This window comes from Hypanus sabinus, chromosome 9 (assembly GCF_030144855.1).
Source record: "Hypanus sabinus isolate sHypSab1 chromosome 9, sHypSab1.hap1, whole genome shotgun sequence".
NCBI classification, from domain to species: domain Eukaryota; kingdom Metazoa; phylum Chordata; class Chondrichthyes; order Myliobatiformes; family Dasyatidae; genus Hypanus; species Hypanus sabinus.
Window position 1 is genome coordinate 102,538,790 of NC_082714.1, and position 12,246 is coordinate 102,551,035.

Here is a 12,246-nt window from a genome sequence, read left to right on the forward strand (position 1 = left end):
CTTCTTCCCTTCTGCAATCCGATTCCTAAATGGACTTTGAAGTTTGGACTCTACCTCACTTTTAATAATATACAGGGATTTTTGTTTGCACCTTTTTAACAATCTGTTCAATATACATAATTGATTGACTTGTTCAGTTATTATGTTTCATCTTATTTATTATGTTCTTTTCATCTCTCTCTCTGCTAGATTATGTATTGCATTGAACTGCTGCTGCAGCTAAGTTAACAAATTCCATGTCACATGCCAGTAAATATAAACCTGATTCTGATTCTGATAGCTTCACCTAGAGCTTTCAATATTTCTAGGGTTTTCATATCAGTCCATATCAACTCCATCTGGGCACTTTTCAAAGGGGCTCTAGAATCCGTGGGCATAGGTCTTCCCATCAATATTTCAAAAGGGTTCGGTTTGGTGGTCCTGTTAACAGGATTTCTCAAGGTATATAGTGCACTCGGCAGTGCTTCAGGCCACTTCAATCCTCACCCTTGGCATACTTTGGCCAGAGTGTCTTTCAATTCTCTAATCATCCTTTCCACTAATGCCGATGATTGTGGTTGGTAGGGCACATTTCACTCCCAGGAAAAGCTTGCCCCAAAGCTTTAGTTAATTTCCCCATAAAATACATTCCTCAATCACTACTAAACTTGCAAGGAATCCCAAATGGGAAATAATCTCCTTCATCAATAATGTAACTACCGTCTTTGAGTCATCTTTTTGTGTGGGAAAGGGCTTTATCCATTTAGAAAACATGACCACTATTATTAAGAGATGTTTATATCCCCCACTTGCTGGCATAGGTACAAAGTCAATCTGCAAATTCATAAGTGAAGCCTCTGGGGTGGGCAGATGATTAAATTTGGCAAGGTATTTCCCTCGATTATTTCTTTGGCAAATCTCACAAATTCTGACCAGCTGTTCTCCTGCTACAGTTAGCCCTGGCGCAAACCACTGCTCTCCTTGATGTGTCACTCCTCCTGTTCCTACATGGTGCCGGCGGTAATTTGTCATTCTGAGAAGTGCAAGCATCTGCTTTCTGTTTTCTGGTCTAGGAGTTGTGGACATTCAGGAGCAAGTCTTTTCATGCCTTTGCTGCAGAACACAATCCAAATAGGTCACAGTTGCTTGACAGAACTGTACCTTTGATAATGAGTCTCAGTGTCCATGGGCTGCCAGGTGGTTTAACAAAGATACAGTCTTCCTGGTTATCTGCAAGAGTCACGGAGGCCTCCAGCAGATCATTAGCATATTGTAAAATGACACTAGTGCCTGGCAATAGTAATGTGTTCAAGCTGTCTCGTACAGCAGCTGCATATACCACTGGGCTTTCAACATAGTCTTGAGGCAACCTTGTCCCGGTATGTTGTTGTCCATTATACGTAAAGGTGACAGGTATTGACTTGTTGTCGTGCAGAGGGATGGAGAAGGAGGCAGAGCAGAGGTCATTCATCATCGAGACTCAGATGATCTAGAGGATCTTTGGTGGTATAATTCCAGGGCTTTCAGGTGCCCACTGTAGACGGTCTATGATTAATCTTCATACAGTAATGTTGGTAGGATGACAACTAAATAGACCAAAAAAGGGGCACCACAGTAGCATAGCTGTGGAAGAAAATTCTGAATAAAGGGTTAAAATATCTGAGTTGCTAATGCCCCATACCTTCTTTTAATTAACAGACCATCCACATAGTGTTTGATAATCTCAAAGCCATAGGGCATAGCACAGCTGCATAAACAAGGTCAGAAAACTACGTCTGAACCGTGGAAATACCGAAAGCTGTCTCTGGCTGATGGAATTGGTGGGAAGTGAAAACTCAGCTGCGATGCTGACAGAGCTCAGCCCAGGTTGGAGTAACTACAACAAGCTTCAGACTGCATTGCAAGGTGGATCCTTCGTCTCAAGCTACTTCCAAGTTCAGAATCAATATCGGAATCAGAATCAGAATCAAGTTCATTATCACTGATACATCATGAAACTTGTTGTTTTGCCACAACAGCACAGTACAAGCCCAAAGAAAACCTAGAAGTTAAAAGAAGGTATATATATTTAAATTGGATCACTCCTCCATCTTGCTTCTGCCCATGTACAGGCAGAAGCTGAAATAAGAGGCAGTCATAATTAAAACCGTCCACTCTGGGTCTGACCAACTGGTCTCCATGCTACAGGACTGCTTTGATGACGTCAGCTGGAATGTCTTCAAGATGAGGATGTTTCCGAGTTTACGGAAGAGGTCACAAGCTTCATCTAGAAGTGCGTCAAAAAATGTTATCCTCCAAAATTCGGTTGGGGTCTATGCAAACCAGAAACCCTGGATCAATAGTTCCATGTGTGCTGCACTTACTGCGTGAGATGGAGCTTTCGCTGCCTGTAACCAACAGGAACTCAAAAAATGCAGCTATGATCTGTGCAAAGACATCAAGGCAGCAAAACGACAATACGGGGACAAGATCCAGACACAACTCTCCACCAACAAGCAGTTTGTGGCAGGGTCTGCACACCATCGCAGATTTCAAAGCTAAATGCAGTGGTGCTGCCAACATCGCTGCCTCTCTCCCAGATGAGCAAAATCTTTTTTTTACTCTCAGTTTGCTGTCACCAACACTGAGCCTCTGAGGAGAGCCGCTGAAGTGACCTGCACCATGGTCATCTCTGAGGCTGAAGGACGCAGGTGTTTCCAACAAGTAGATAGTCACGAGGCTGCGGGACTGGACAGCGTCCCAGGGCAGGAACTCAGGCTGTGCGTGGCACGACTGCCAGGCATGTTTACAGACATTTTCAATCTCCCAGTGTAGAGTGGCCTCCTGCTTTAAAAATCCACCATTGTCCCTGTACCTAAAAAGACCAAAGTAACATGTCTGAATGACTGGCGTCCTGTTGCACTCTCACCTCAATAAGTAAATGCTTTGAGAGGCTGGTCAAGGTCTACATCTGCAGCTTGCTACCACCCAAACTGGACCCCTACAATTCATCTACTGCCCCAACTGATCGACAGATGATGCAATAGCGACAGCTCTACACACCATCCTTACACACCTGGAGAAGAAGGATGCTAATGTGAGAATGCTTATCTTGGACTACAATTCAACATTCAACACCATCATTCCCTCCAGGCTTCACAAGAAGCTCAGAGACCTCGGGCTTACCCTGACGTGCAGCTAGATCCGGAACTTCCTGTCAGATCACCAGCAGGTAATAAGAGTGGGTTCACTCACCTCTGCCCCTCTGACCCTCAACACAGGAGCCCCTCGGGGCTGTGTACTAAGTACCCTCCTTTACTCTGTGTATATCCACGACTGTGTCGCCACCCACAGCTCCAATCTGCTGATTAAATTTGCAGACGACACTACATTGATTGGCCCAATCTCAAATAATAACAAGGCGACCTGCAGAGAAGAAGTCATCACCCTGACACAGTGGTGTCAAGAAAACAACCTCTCCCTCAATGTCGCAAAAACAAAGGAGCTGGTTGTGGACTACAGGAGGAATGGAGACAGGCTCACCCCTATTGACATCAATGGATCTGGTGTTGAGAGGATGAACAGCTTTAAGTTCCTCAGCATACACATCGCTGAGGATCTCACGAGGTTTGTACATACTAGCTGTGTGGTGAAAAAAGCACAAAAGTGCCTCTTTCACCTCAAATGGTTGATGGAGTTTGGTACGGAGCCCCAAATCCTAAGAACTTTCTATAGGGGCACAATTGAGAGCATCCTGACTAGCTACATCACTGCCTCATATGGGAACTGCACTCATTCTGCAGAGAGTGGTGTGGTCAGCCCAGTGCGTCTGTAGATGTGAACTTCCCACTATTCAGGACATTTACAAAAACAGGTGTGTAAAAAGAGCCCGAAGGATCATTGGGAACCTGAGTCACCCCAACCACAAACCGTTCCAGCTGCTACCATCCAGGAAACAGTACCAGAGCATTAAAGCCAGGACCAATTGGCTTTGGGATAACTTCTTCCACCAGGCCATCAGATTGATTAATTCACGCTTAATTCCTCTGTTATATTGACTGTCTTGTTGTACCTACTTTTTATTACAAATTACTATAAATTGCACATTGCACATTTAAACAGAGAAATTAAGTAAATATTTTTACTCCTCATGTACGTGAAGGATGTAAGTAATAAAGTCAACTCAATTCAATTTGTAATACATTTAAATGGAAGTGAAGAAGGTGTTCCTAAAATGTTAAGTGTGCGTCTTCAGGTGTTGCCTTTTGAAGATGTCCTTGATGTTGAGTAGGCTAGTACCCATGATGGTGCTGCTAAGTCTACATCCCTCGGTGGCTTTTCTTGAACCTGTGCATTGCAGCCAGGAACAATGCAACCAGACAGAACACTCTCCATGATATATCTATAGAGTTTTGTTGGTGTCTTTGGAGACATAACAGATCTCCTCAAACTCCTAATGAAGTAAAGCCACTGGCACGCCTTCTTCATGTTTGCATCAATGTGTAGGGCCCAGGATCCTTAATAGTACAGAGACCAGACTTGACGAAGTATTAAGATATGGTTGGGCATACTAAATAGGAATGAAGTGATGGGTGTCAACATTGCAGCTGTGACTCTGCTCCAGAACAAGTCGCAGAGTCAGAAAGAAAGCTGGTGAGAGACAAGAAATTAAATTTACTATTCAAGTCCTCTCTCATTTCTATCCCTGTTCCGGCTGTCGACCAAAGGAAGAACATTTATATATCTTAATTTGATTCATTCTACAAATGAATTAGTTCAGGAACTTCTGCCTGCTTAGTATTTATTTATGCATGCACTGCCCTCTTGTATTCACCTCTGGCACTGGAACCCCACTCCAGGTTGTATTGAGAGGTTGGAATTAATCTAAAATGTACATTAAAATGAAATGGAAATCATTTGAGAAAAATTATTTCAGTTTTATGATATCTCTGGTATAAATCATCCAAGAATAATTGATCAGACTGTGCATGCCTGTTTGTCAAGTTACTTGTATATAATTAAATCAAACACATGGCAGAGGACTAAGATTCTTGGTACAAATTGGACAATAGTTGACTTCTGCCTAAGTACCGTCAGATCTTTTGTCCAGCTTTCCTGGCAGATTCCCATATTCCTTTTCATATCACCTGGTTATCCCTTTGTGACTTTTGGCTTTGCTATTCTGTGCAGTAATGAATTTTACATTCTTGCCTGTCTCTGTGTAAAGGAATCTTTGGCATTCACAACTTGTGTTGTAATTCATTTCACTGCTGAGGATTATAATACTCACTGAGATGTTGGCAGATGCACAAATTTGCCAGTTGTAAAATTGACTCCTATCTCTTTGGGAAGTCAAATGAGGGTAGGATTTTCACAGTGAATGTGAGGGCTCCAGGGAGAACAGAGGGACCGAGGAGTTTCTGGTTCCTTGAAAGTGTAAGCAGACAGTGTGGTGAATGTTTTCAGCACACTGGCCTTTATCAGGCTGATCAATGAGTCTAGCTTTAAAATGTTATATTGCAATTGCACAAGACTCTGGTGAAGCTGCATTTGTAAGATTGTGTCCAGTTTTGGTTGCCCTGTTATGGGAAAAATGGCATTAAGCCACAAAAAACACAGAAAGGAATTTACAAGGATGTTGGCAGGACTTGAAGGACTGGATTATGGAGAGGGTTGAGTACATTGGTAGTTTTTTCATTGAAGTGTAGGAGACTGTGGTGTGATCTTACAGAAGAGTATAAAACCACGACACACTTCAATAGGATGAATGTGCACAGTCTTTTCCCCTAGGCTGTGGAATCCAGAACTAGGGAGCATTGACTTAAGGTGACAGAGGAGAGAAATGAGGGGTAACTTCTTAACCCAGAGGGAGGTGTGGTCAGTATATAGAATGAGCTGCCAGAGGAAGTGCTTGAGGCAAGTACATAAGCAACATTAAAAAAGAAACTTAGACAGGTTTAGATGGGGCAAATGCTGGCAAGTGGGTCTAGCTTAGATGAGAATCTTGGCTGGCATGGACCAATTGGGCCAAGGGGCCTGTTTCCATGTTGAATGAGTCTATGACTCCATGATTCTCTGGCTCCATAAGAGATGTATCAGTCTCCTTTGAGATGGCAGGAGATACGATTTAATATATATATGAACTACATTTGTAACATTTTGGACTTAATAACTGCAAATAGAGTACATGTATATACTGCATAAGACAAATATTGAAGCTAGTTTTGCACTGACGTAATCTCACATGTAGCAGTGTAATAAGTAACTTGTTAACCTTTTTTTGTTCAGTGCTATTACCTGAATGATAATTGTTTTAAAGCATCTAAAGTACTTTTATTATCAAAGTATGTATAAATTATACAACCTTGAGATTTGTCTGCTTACAGGTAGCCATAAACAAGAAATCCAAAAGAAACCAATTATAAATAGAAAGTCCAAAACCCAATGCACAGAGAAAGAAAAAAAAAATCATAAATCATGCAAACAATAAGAAAGCAACAGCATTCCAAACCAAATTGAGTTCATAGCCCTGAATCCCAGAGCAGCTGGACCAGACCCAAAGCCTTGGTCTCAGTTCATCACATAGCAGGGTAAATCATCCTGAAGCTCACAGACACTAAGTGCATAGCAGCTGGAGCAGTCTCACAGCTTCAGTGCTGCAGAGGGAGGAGTGAACATCGTGGGAGAGTGAGCAAAATTGGCCCAACCCTTGCCTCCAGTCCTGGACAACCAGCCTTTCTAGTCTATCTGGGCTGGCATTTAAATCATCCAAAAAGCAGGTCATCCCCACACTAGGACCCAGCACCTAGAGTGATCCAAACTTACACCCGGTTTAGCTGGATGGGCATCAAAACTCCTCCAGCTGAACTCCTCTCTAAATGGCTCACTCCAACTCCGTCTCCAACAGTGACATCTTTGTCTTGTTGGAAAGGATTTTAAAACGTTAAATCTGCCCTTCCTTCCCTATTGGTCATACGCTTGGGTCTCCTAATTGCTTCTCTGGCTATTATCTACCCAACAAATACCTTCTCATTAGCTATGCCATCTGGACCAACCATAGATTTTCCCTTCTGAGAGATGCTGTCATGGCAGCATCAGTGACCAAGATCACTGGGTTGTCAGGGCATGTGGGGATTCATGAAAATGCCTCCAATTTCTATCGGTGAAAATGAGCATAAAAGGCATTGAGTTCATCTGGGAGTGAATACACTTTTGTCAGCAGCGGGGACAGGAATGGACCCAAGTGCAGGATGCAGGCACTGAAGTACTGGGGGTAGGAAAGGAGGGGGATGCCATGGCATGCAAGGGGCAATGCTGGGGTTCAGGCAGACAGAGAGTCTTAGTCAGGCAGGCAGAGCAAGATCCCAAAGTTCAGGCAGGCAGAGCAGGATTCCAGAGTCAGACAGTGGGTGGGGGGGGGGGGGAGGAAGGGGCAGAACTCCCCGCCGGGCAGCATCAGGCCAGCCGGACCTGCCCGACGGAGGCAACGGATAGTAAAGGGCAGAACGCCCTGCCGGGCAGCAGCAGTCCAGCTGGACCTGCCTAACAGAGACAAAGGGGTAGAACAAGGACTAGGTCCAGGGTGACCAGCACAACAGCCATGATCCCCAGGTAACTCGGGAGAAGCAGGCAGACAGTGTGACAGAACAAGCAAGGCAAAACAGGCAGAGCAGCAGGACCAGCACATGCAAGGAAAAGCAGGGGAGAAGACCAACCTGGACAGAACAAATACAGAGCAGGTCAGAACCTGGGCAGGGTAAACAGGATACAGAACAAACAACCACCAGCCCAGTCTCAGTCCCAAGGCCCCTTATAAACACCTGCAGCTCAATTGGCCACAGGTGTGCCTCCTAAAGCCAGGAGGATCCTAACTGGCTCAAGGGTGATGGGAGGGACAGCTGCAAGACCTGGAGTTCAGAGTCCGCGGACCGGATCAAGACCCAGAACGCAGGTTCCAGACCGGACCGGACCCCGACAATTTTGACATTTATCTTGCTTGGCTTTGCTTTGTAGAAGGTATTCAAGCCCAGCCTCAGCTGTTGAGCATCTTTCTCTGATTCATGTTTGGTCTGGAATTGACACTTCACATGTGAAATGGCTTTCCAGTGGGCTTACCTGGACCTCTTGTACTTTCCTGGGTCCCCAGACCTAAACACCACTAATCTAGCCCTCAGCAGATTTCAAAACTCTTTGTTCATCCATGGTTTTTGGTTGGGAAGACTCCGAATGATTTTGTGGGGACACATTCATCCATGAAGTCCATGCCAACTGTATCCATTCAGTCCTTGAACATGGTCCAGTCCACTGAGTTGGAACTCTCAGGATCTTGACACTCCCAACTCTCTCAATCTCAGTACTGTTGATGTCGACAGGAGCATATACACCACCTACCTTTCAGAAAAGAATAATCAGCTTTGTTTTGTTCATATTGAAGGAAAGATTGTTTTTATGACCCATGTCACAAAACTGGATTAAGGTTTTGCATGCAGAGTAGGAAATGAAGTATTTGAGTCCACCTGTTATGTTAACACCCAGGAATGAAAATCTGCTGATACTTTCCATTGCTGATCCTCCAATGGAGACTGGTGCATGTTCATTCTCCTTCCGCTTCCTGAAGTCAAGTATCAGCTCTCTCATTTGCTGATATTGAGTGAGAGGTTGACTTTGCAGCACCATTCAACCAGGTGACCTGTCTTGCTCTGGTAAGCTCTGTCGACAGCACTTATGATTCATCCAACAGAAGTGCTGTTGGTAAATTTGAAGATAGCATTGGAATTGTGCTTAGTCCTGTTGCATATACAGCATAGAACAGGAGGCTATGCACAGAGCCTTGAGGTGCATTTGTGGTGATGGTCAGTTAGAAGCAAATATCAGGCTTAAATCTGCATGTATTGGTAGCTATTATTCCTTTAGAGGCAAAGACAGATGAAGTTTAAGTTCAGGCTTCATTCCAGATGGATAGTCAGTACCTGTTTCCCGGGGCACCAATAGCAAACACCAGAGGGCATATGTACAAAGTTAAGGGAGGGAAGTTTAGGGGAGACATCAGGGGTAAGTTTTTTACACAGAGGGTTGTGAGTGCCTGGAATGACTTGCCAGGGATGGTGGTGGAGGCTAAAACATTGGAGCTTTTTAAGAGCCTCTTGGACAGGCACATGGATGAAAGAAAAATAGAGGGTTATGGGGTAGTGTGGGTTTAGTACTTTTTTATAAAGATTATATGGGTCGGCACAACATGGAGAGCTGAAGGGCCTGTACTGTACTGTAGTGTTCTATGATTCTATGGGTCTGTGGTCACAGAAAATGAACCCAAACCCTTCTGAAACTGTGATGTCTGACAATCCTATCATCACAATTCAATTGAACTGGCTGGTCTTTTATTTCAGTTACGTTTATGTTGAATTAAATGTCTCTGACATCACCAGCTTTCATCGTCTATGAAACAGTAAATCATATAGATGCTAACAGGAGAGAAAGCAAATTTGTGAATAGTCTTATTATTGGGTGTTCTTTATAATTGTTTAGGTGATGAAAACATAACTGATGGTTTCAGAGCAGCAACAATTTTCATACCATTGTCTCCTGCCTCCCCTTTTATAAATATAATCACCATGGTGGATGAGTTGTTGAAGCTGTAGAATGAATACTACATTTCCCTTCCAATGTTGCCACAAACTGGCCCTTACCATTATGCTGATCTGACAGCCTAGATCAGATCAGGAACTTAAAAATTAGGCAATTGGGAACATTTTTAAGATAATTATAGAGAGGATATGACATGTCCTCAGGCTGAGATTCTAAACTGGAGAAAGGCCAATTTAAATGCGTCAGAAAATATCTGGCAACTATGGATTAGGACAGGTTGTATTCTGGCAAAGACATGGTTGTTAAATGTGTAGTCTTCAGAAATGAAATATTGAGAATACCAAGTTTATATGCAAAGTTAGAATAAAAAGCAAGGTTAACAGGTTTAAGGAACTTTAGTTTTCAAAGAATATTCAGTCTTAGGCCATAGTTCCATAAGATACAGGAGCAAAATTAGGCCATTTGGCCCATTGAGACTGCTCTACCATTTCATCATGGCTGATTCATTTTTCCTCTCAGGCCCAGACTCCTGCCTCCCCAATCCCCCACCGCCATATCCCTTTATGCCCTGACCAATCAAGAATCTGTCAACCTCTGCTTTAAATATACATAAAAATATGTATATTGGCCTTCACTTAGCCTAAGGCAATGAATTCCACAGATTCACTTCTCTCTGGCTGAAAAAAATTGCTCCTCATCTCCATTCTAAAAGGACATCCCTCTATTCTGAGACTGTATCCTCTGGTCTTCAACTCTCCCACCACAGGAAACATCCTCTCTGCATCCACTCTATCAAGGCTTTTCACCTTTTGATAAGTTTCAATTAGGTCACCCCACATTCTTCTGAATTCCAGTGAATACAGGCCCACAGTCATCAAATACTCTTCATATAACAAGCCATTTAATCCTGGAATCATTTTTGTGAACTCCTTTGAACAATTTCCAGTTTTTGCACATCCTTTCTAAGAGAAGGGACCCAAAGCTGCTCACAATACTCCAAGTGAGGCCTCATCAATGCTTTATAAAGACTCAACATTACATCCCTGCTTTTATATTCTAGCCCTTTTAAAATGAATGCTAACATTGCATTTGCCTTCCTCACCACAAGAATCCTGCCCAAGGACTCCCAAATCCCTTCACACATTAGATTTTTGTATTTTCTCTTCTTTCAAAAAATAGTCAATCCTTTCAATTGTTCTTCCAAAGTGCATGACAATACACTTTTGCCTCAATACCTTCTTGTGCAATTGGATCCTCGATATCCTCACTTTCAGACTTCAGTTTGTTCAGTTGGCAAGAACAGTTCCTCCACAATCTCCATCGGCATAAGTGCACCACAAGGCTGTGTGCTTAGCCCCTGCTCTACTCACTTTACACTTATGACTGTGTGGCTAAGCACAGCTCCAATGTCATGTTTAAGTTTGCTGATAACACTGCTGGCCGTATCAAAGGTGGTGATCAGTTTAAAAATTTTGCTGAGCAATGTCACAAAAAAATCTCTGACTCAATGTCATCAAGACCAAGAAGCTGATTTTTGACTTCAGGAGGAGGAAACCTGGTGTCCTTGAGCCAGTTCTTGTCAGAGGATCAAAATGGAGAGTTTTGGCAACTTTATATCTTTCAGTGTTATTCTTTCAGAGTCCTGGGCTGAGAACATAAGTGCAATTACAAAGAAAGCACCTCTGCTTCCTTAGAAGTTTACAAAGATTCATCATGACATCTAATATCTTGACAAACTTCTATAGATCTGTGGTGGAGAGTATATTGACTGGTTGCATCACAGCTTGGCATGGAAGCACCAATGCCTTTGAACAGAAAATCCTACAATAAGTTGTTGTTTCTGTCCAGTCAATCATAAGTAACGTCCTCTCCTCCTGTGAGCATATCTACATAAATTGCTGTCACAGGAGAGCAGCATTCATCATCAGGGACCCCACTATCCAGGTCATGTTCTCTTATTGCTGCTGCCACCAGGAAGAAGGTGCAAAATCCTCAGGGCTCACACCACCAGGTTCAGGAAGAGTTGTGTGCATTATCCCTCAACCATCAGGCTCTTGAACCATTGGGGATCACTGCTCGCAGTTGTCACTGCCGTGCCACCGATGTAAAGAGGGGTTGAGTGGTGCATGTTCTTCTGAAGATGGTAGCTATCTCCTTTGTTTGTTGACCTAGAAGAAGGAATTTTTTTGCCTGACACCAGGCCTCAAACTTTTTCTGTACTTTTTAAAGTAAATTTTAAGCCTAACTCTTTGACTGCCTTGTTTGGTATTGTTGGGGACATCTGATTTGCATATATTGGCTTTTATTTCTCTTATAGCTAGGAGGGTGGTGTTGCTTAAATGGAAGGATGTTGCTCCACCTACTCATGTTCAATGGTTACGTGATGTTATGTCATGCATAAATTTAAAGAAGATCCGTTGTTCAACTTCTGATTCTAACCAAGGCTTACAAACATTGTGGGGACCATTTTTGAACCACTTTCAAAACCTTTGATTTGGTGTGAAGGTACAGATATTGGCTAATAACCTAAATCACTATGTGATAAGGATTTTTTTCCATCTTGCTTTCTTTACCAAACAGCTTCGATTTTGAATTTTTTTATAATAAAATTATTACGATTCAGTTAATGTACGTGTTTGATTCTGAATATAGGGTACTGTGATTGCAAATGTGATTTAATACAATGTATTTGGTACTATGCTT

At 42.9% G+C, this 12,246-nt stretch overlaps 1 long non-coding RNA gene across 1 annotated transcript in view; it reads right to left on the minus strand.

Annotated features, from left to right (window-relative positions):
* LOC132398888 (uncharacterized) overlaps positions 1–12,246 on the minus strand; it is a 61,877-nt gene that overhangs the window by 4,429 nt on the left and 45,202 nt on the right. The gene's annotated exons all lie outside the window — the stretch shown is intronic.